Source organism: Phocoena sinus, chromosome 12 (assembly GCF_008692025.1).
Source record: "Phocoena sinus isolate mPhoSin1 chromosome 12, mPhoSin1.pri, whole genome shotgun sequence".
NCBI classification, from domain to species: Eukaryota; Metazoa; Chordata; class Mammalia; order Artiodactyla; family Phocoenidae; genus Phocoena; species Phocoena sinus.
The window spans coordinates 56,115,235-56,123,058 of NC_045774.1; positions in this window are offsets into that span (position 1 = coordinate 56,115,235).

The window sequence follows — 7,824 nt, forward strand, 5'->3', positions numbered from 1 at the left end:
TGTCATGAAGCAGACATAAAATGTGACCAAAAACTTTAAAAACAAGAGCAAGAAACAGAAGACTTAATCAAGTAATCATCTCTATGAAGTAGAAGCACAAAAACAAGATGCAAGACCTCAGGGAATTGATAGCAGGGCAGCAAGAAAAGATGAAACATAACTAAGAAAAGATAAAGATAGATGCTAAAAAATACGTAACATCAGAGCACTAGAGGTAAAACTGGAAGAAGAACAAGAGAAATCAATCACTACTGATAAATAATAATAATAAAGTAAGAGTTTGTAGCAATTAAAAATGAGGCAATCAAGCACAGTGAAAAACAAAGAGTTAAAAATGATCAGCAAAAATGATAGATATGAAAGTTAAGATACAAAATATTTATTCTTGAAGTTCTCAAAGGAAAAAAATACAAGATAAAATATTTATGCACTTGCCAGTGCATACTGAAAAGGTATGCTAAGTCCAAAAGAAAACTGACCCCAAACTGTTACCATTGGCCATAGCATAGTAAAGTAAAGCATAGTAAAGTCATGGAACTCTAATGTAAATAAAAAATCCTTTTGGGTGGATGCTAGGCCAACAAGTCATTCATAAGGAGAAAGCACTCAACAGCAATATTTAATACTAGATGACACTGGAGCAACACCTACCAAATCATTTATACATGAAAGCAATAGAATGTTAATTTTTTAACATATTGAAACTAGCAGAATATTATTGTAATAAACTCTTCACAATACACCAAGTAGCAACAACAGAATAGATGTGTTATATTCTCTGAATATGTAGAAATAAAATAATTTTTTAAAAATTGAGATTTAGGTGATAACTGAAGGTTATATTTAAGTAGATTTGCTGAGTTCTTCATTTACAGCTGACTGTCAAGAATATCATTTTAGCGTGAAAATGTATGCATTGATATATTTCAGATTAAAAAGATAAACAATTTAATAAAATTAAATGGTGAAGGCAAAGTGGAATACAGAAATTTATTAATGCCATAATTGGTCATAGTGGGGAATTTTTATATATTGTTTTAATTAAGGTTATTACATAACTTACAGTTGTAAAACTAATCACTGGGATGAAAATGCAAAAACTTTCTAAGTAACAAAATACACATACACGAGGGAAGAAAAACAAAGAAAACACATCAAATAGTGAAATATTTTTAAACTAAAAAATTAAAAAGCAGAACACAAAAGTATATAATAGAAGTAGTGTAAATATAAAAGTATTCTTATTGCATTAAATTTACTATTATAAGATAAAAACTTGCATTTTGTCTAACAAAAGTAAATCTATTTCTAAACCATATACAATCATATACAAAAATCTATTTCTGAACCATATACAAACCATATACAAAAAAAAGTGAAGTGCTATATAAGGTTTGAAAATAAAATAAAAATAGATTTGCTTTTCTAACTATGGCCTCACATTTAAAAGCTGTAAAGAAAGTAAGAGCCAAATCCCACTCTTAAAATAATGGGGGAAAAAAACTGATAAAATGGAGAAAACACATACACATTTCACTCAAAAACCTTCACATGTATAAGCATGTGGAGACAAACTTGCAAATGGCCTCATGATAGGCTGAAAAATGGCCCCTTCCTACCAACTTACAGGTATACCTCATTTTATTGTGTTTTGCTTCATTGTGCTTCACAGATACTGCACTTTTTACAAATTGAAGATTTGTGACAACCCTGTGTCAAGCAAGTCTATTAGAATCATTTTTTTAAACAGTATTTTCTCACTTTCTCTGTGTCACATTTTCGTAATTCTCACAATATTTCAAATTTTATTCTTACTGTTGTTACGGTGATCTGTAATCAGTGATTTTTGTTGTTACTATCGTAATTGATTTGGGGCGCTATGAACTGCAGCCGTATAAGACATCGAACTTAATGTTGCGTGTGTTTTGACTGCTACTCCAACCGACTCTTTCCCATCTCTCTCCCTCTCCTCAGGCCTTACTGAGACATAATATTGAAATTAGGCTAATTAATAACCCTACATTGGCCTGTAAGTGTTCAACTGAAAAAAAAAAAGGGTTGCAGGTCTCTTACTTCAAATCAAAGCTATAAATAATTAAGCTTAGTGAGGAAGCCTTTGTCAAAAGCCGAGATAGGTTAAAAGCTAGGACTCTTGTGCCAAACAGTTAGCCAAGTTGGGAATGCAAAGGAAAAGTTCTTGAAGGAAATTAGAAGTGCTGCTCCAGTGAACGCACAAATGATAAGAAAGTGAGACAGCCTTATTGCTGATATGGAGATTAGTGGTCTGGATAGAAGATCAAATAAGCTACAACCAAAGTCTTTTGCAGAGCAAGGCCCTAACTCTCTTCAATTCTATGAAGGCTGAGAGAGGTGAGGAAGCTGCAGAAGAAGTTTAAAGCTAGCAGATGTTGGTTCATGAGGTTTAAGGAAAGAAGCCATCTCTATATCATGGAAGTGCAAGGGGAAGCTGCAAGTGCTGATGTAGAAGCTGCAACAATTTATTCAGAAGATCTAGCTAAGATAATTCATGAGGGTAATTACATTAAACAACAAATTTTTAATGTAGAAAAAACAGCCTTCTTTTGAAAGAAGATGCCATCGAGGACTTTCGTAGCTAGAAAGGAGAAGTCAGTGCCTGGCCTCAAAGATTCAAAGGACAGACTGACTCTCTTGTTAGGTGCTAATACAGCTGGTGACTTTAAGTTGAAGCCAATGATCATTTACTATTGTGAAAATCCTATGGCCCTGAAGAATTACGCTGAATCTTCTGTGTTCTATAAATAAAACAACAAAGCCTGATGACAGCACATCTGTTTATAACATGGTTTACTGAATTTTTTAAGCCTGCTGTTGAGGCCTGTTGCTCAGAAAAGACTTCTTTCAAAATATTACTGTTCATTGATGATGAACCTGGTCACCCAAGGGCTCTGATGGAGATGTACAAGAGATTAATGTTGTTTTCATGCCTGCTAACACAATATCCATTCTGCAGCCCATGGATGAAGGAGTAATTTTGACTTTCAAGTCTTATTATTTAAGAAATATATTTTGTAAGACTATAGCTGCCATAGATTGTGGTTCCTCTGATGGATCTTGGCAAAGTAAATTGAAAACCTTATGGAAAGGATTCACCATTCTAGACGCCATGAAGTATGTCTATGGTTCATGAGAAGTCAATATATCTATGTAAACAGGAGTTTGGAAGAAGTTGATTCTGATACTCATGACTGCCTTTGAGGGGTTCAAGACTTCAGTGGAGGAAGTAACTGCAGATGTGGCAGAAATAATAAGAGAACTAGAATTGGAAGTAGAGCCTGAAGATGTGACAGAATTGCTGTGATTTCATGATAAAACTTGAACAGATGAGGGGAGGAGTTCCTTCTTATGGACAAGCAAAGAAAGAGATGAATCTACTCTTGGTGAAGATGCTTTGAAGAATACTGAAATGACAACAAAGTATTTACATGAACTTAGCTGATAAAGCAGCAACAGAGTTTGAGAGGACTGAGTCCAGTTTTGAAAGAAGTTTTGTGGGTAAAATGCTACCAAACCGCATTGCATGCTACAGAGAAATCGTTCATGAAAGGAAGAATCAGTCAATGCAGCAAGCAATTTTTATCTTATTTTAAGAAATTACCACATGCACCCCAATCTTCAGTAACCACCATCCTGATCAAGCAGCAGCCATCAACACAGAGGCAAGCCCCTACACCACCAAAAAGTTTACAATTCACTAAAGGCTCAGAAGATGGTTAGCACATTTTAGTAATAAAGTCTTTTTTTGTTTTAAGGCATGTACATGGTTTTAGACAATGCTATAGCACACCTTATAGCATAGTGTAAACATAACTTTGATATGCAATGAGAAATCAAAAGATTTATGTGACTCAGTTTATTGCAATATTTGCTTTATTGTGGTTTGAAATCAAACCTGCAGTATCTCCAAGTTATGCTTGTAATCGCTTTGCAGCTGTGATTAAGTGAAGGCTTTTTGAGATAGAGTGAGCATGCTGAATTATCAAAGTGGGTCCAATGTAATCTGCAAGGGTGCTTATAAGAGAAAGGTAGAAAGCTCAGTGTAAGAGAGGAAATGTGACAACATGAGCAGAGGTACAACAGAAAGATTTGAAGATCTGATTTGAGAAAGGACCAAAGTCCAAGGAATGAAGGCTGCTTTTAGAATCAGGAAAAGGCAAGGAAATAGATACCCTCCCCCCATAGCTTTCAGAGGAACACAGATCAGAAAAACCTTGATTTTTGACTTCCAGAATTTTAAGATAATAAATTTATACTACTTTAAGTCACTAAGTTTGTAGTATTTGTTATACTAGCCAAAGAAAGCTAATGCAATCAATATATTTTACTCTTCAAAAAATAGCCATGGGCTTCACTGGTAGTGCAGTGGTTGAGAGTCCACCTGCTGATGCAGGGGACGTAGGTTCGCGCCCCAGTCCGGGAGGATCCCACATGCTGTGGAGCGGCTGGGCCTATGAGCGATGGCCGCTGGGCCTGTGCGTCCGGAGCCTGTGCTCCACAACTGGAGAGGCCACAACAGTGAGAGGCCTGCGTACCGCAAAAAAAAAAAAAAAAAAAATAGCCATTTAAAAAATGAAATAGACTACAGAGTAGGATAATAAAATATGTTCATATCTCTGACCAGTCATTGTTAGGATGATAACCCAACAAGATAACAAGGTGATGCCATCACATACTCACAAGTATTGCTGTAACTCAAAAGCTTAAAAGACCAAGTGTTGGCAAAGATGTGGACAAACTGAACCTTCATACATTGCTGGGAAAGCAAAAATTATTTGGCATTTTTAAGGAAAGTTAAATATTTTTACCATATAACCAAGCTTTTCCAATAGGGGTTTGCCCAAGAGAAAAAAATATATACGTCCTCAAAATATTTACATTCAGATATTCAGATCAGAATTATTCACAATAACCAAAAGAAAGAAACAATCAAAATGCCCATCAACTGATGAATGGATAACAAAAAATGATATAACCATTCAGAAATAAAATGAAATGTACTGCTGATACAGGCAAAATTGTAAAATCTCTATGAAGGAGGACTTGGCACAGTAATAATTATTACTTAATTATTAAAATTAAGTTTAAATTTAATTAAAATGAATAAAATTTAAATAAGCATTTACCCTGTATTTCAAATAGAAACAATAGTTAGGTAAAACAAATAACCCCAGGTGTTGAGGGGGATTTTTAACTATCAAAAAGAATACCGGATTAAAAAATAAGCTGAAATAAATTACAGCATTAGAAAAACATCATTTTACAACTTCTAATGAAATTCTTATTCCAGAAAGGATTATCAAGTGACAGTAAAACCATAAGACATATGGTTAGAGGAGAAATAGAAATTCTATTAATACCAAATTATGAACAAACAAAATACATTTTGATCCCAAAATGAAAATACAATTTTAGTAGAGAGATCACGGTGTTACACCATCCAATGATTAATATTAGTATTAGGAATAGTAGAAAGGCAAAATATTATGAGTCTGCTGATATAATGCAACATGAATTATATCACACCACATTAAGTTTTTCTGAGCCAAGAATGTTTATGTTTAATCTAATTAATCCTTTATAGTCAACTTTTAATTAATAGAAAATACAGGAAGTGCAGAAGCAAGATAAAATCACAGAAAGCCGGGTCCTGAAAAAAATAGACTCTTTAGGTAAAAATAATAGAATTGCTGGTCAAATCATCATTGCCTGGATTGAATGCTGGTTAGGCAAATTATTATAAGAACAGTTTATAAATCAGAGCAAAATCCGTTTTGACCCACCTCCTAGAGAAATGGAAATAAAAACAAAAATAAACAAATGAGACCTAATGAAATTTAAAAGATTTTGCACAGCAAAGGAAACCATAAACGACACAAAAAGACAACTCTCAGAATGGGAGAAAATATTTGCAAAAGAGGCAACTGACAGAGGATTAATCTCCAAAATTTACAAGCAATTCATCCAGGTCAATATCAAAAAAACAAACACCCCAATCCAAAAATGGGCAGAAGACCTAAATAGACATCTCTCCAAAGAAGATATACAGATTGCCAGCAAACATAAAAGAATGCAAACATCACTAATCATTAGAGAAATGCAAATCAAAACTACAATGAGGTATCACCTCACACCAGTCAGAACGGCCATCATCGAAAAATCTACAAACAATAAATGCTAGAGAGGGTGTGTAGAAAAGGGATCCCTCTTGCACTGTTGGTGGGAATGTAAATTGATATAGCCACTATGGAGAACAGTATGGAGGTTCCTTAAAAAACTAAAAATAGAACCACCATACGACCCAGCAATCCCACTACTGGGTATATACCCTGAAAAAACCATAATTCAAAAAGCTAGTGGGAAGCAGCTGCATAGCACAGGGAGATCAGCTTGGTGCTTTGTGACCACCTAGAGGGGTGGGATAGGGAGGGTGGGAGGGAGGGAGATGCAAGAGGGAGGGGATATGGGGATGTATGTATATGTATAGCTGATTCACTTTATTATAAAGCAGAAACTAACACACCATTGTAAAGCAATTATACTGCAATAAAGATGTTAAAAAAAATAAAAGAACAGTTTAGGGGAAAAGGGAGAAATCTGAACATAGAATTGATTAGATGATGTCAAATAACTATCATTAATTTTGTTACATGTAATAATGCCTTTTTAAAATAAAGAATTTGTTTTTGTTGTCACAAATACATTATTTTGGACCAAAATATCATGATCACTCAATTACTTTTCTATATTTCAATGTAACATAATGAGTTAAAACTTTTTGGCATAAAATATATATTTCTTTTTACATCTTTATTGGAGTATAATTGCTTTACAGTGGTGTGTTAGTTTCTGCTTTATAACAAAGCGAATCAGTTATACATATACATATGTTCCCATAGCTCTTCCCTCTTGCATCTCCCTCCCTCCCATCCTCCCTATCCCACCCCTCCAGGCAGTCACAAAGCACCGAGCTGATCTCCCTGTGCAATGTGGCTGCTTTCCACTGGCTATCTACCTTATGTTTGGTAGTGTATATATGTACATGCCTCTCTCTCGCTTTGTCACAGCTTACCCTTCCCCCTCCCCATATCCTCAAGTCTATTCTCTAGTAGGTCTGTGTCTTTATTCCTTGCTTACCCCTAGGTTCTTCATGACATTTTTTTTTATATTCCATATATATGTGTTAGCATATGGTATTTGACTTTTTCCTTCTGACTTACTTCACTCTGTATGACAGACTCTAGGTCAATCCACTTCATTACAAATAGGTCAATTTCGTTTCTTTTTATGGCTGAGTAATATTCCATTGTATATATGTGCCACATCTTCTTTATCCATTCATCTGATGATGGACACTTAGGCTGTTTCCATCTCCGGGCTATTGTAAATAGAGCTGCAATGAACATTTTGGTACATGACTCTTTTTGAATTATGGTTTTCTCAGGGTATATGTCCAGGAGTGGGATTGCTGGATCATATGGTAGTTCTATTTGTAGTTTTTTAAGGAACCTCCATACTGCTCTCCATACTGGCTGTAGCAATTCACATTCTCACCAGCAGTGCAAGAGTGTTCCCTTTTCTCCACACCCTCTCTAGCATTTATTGTTTGTAGATTTTTTGATGATGGCCATTCTGACTGGTGTGAGATGATATCTCATTGTAGGTTTGATTTGCATTTCTCTAATGATTAATGATGTTGAGCATTCTTTCATGTGTTTGTTGGCATTCTGTATATCTTCTTTGGAGAAATGCCTATTTAGGTCTTCTGCCCATTTTTGGATCGGGTTG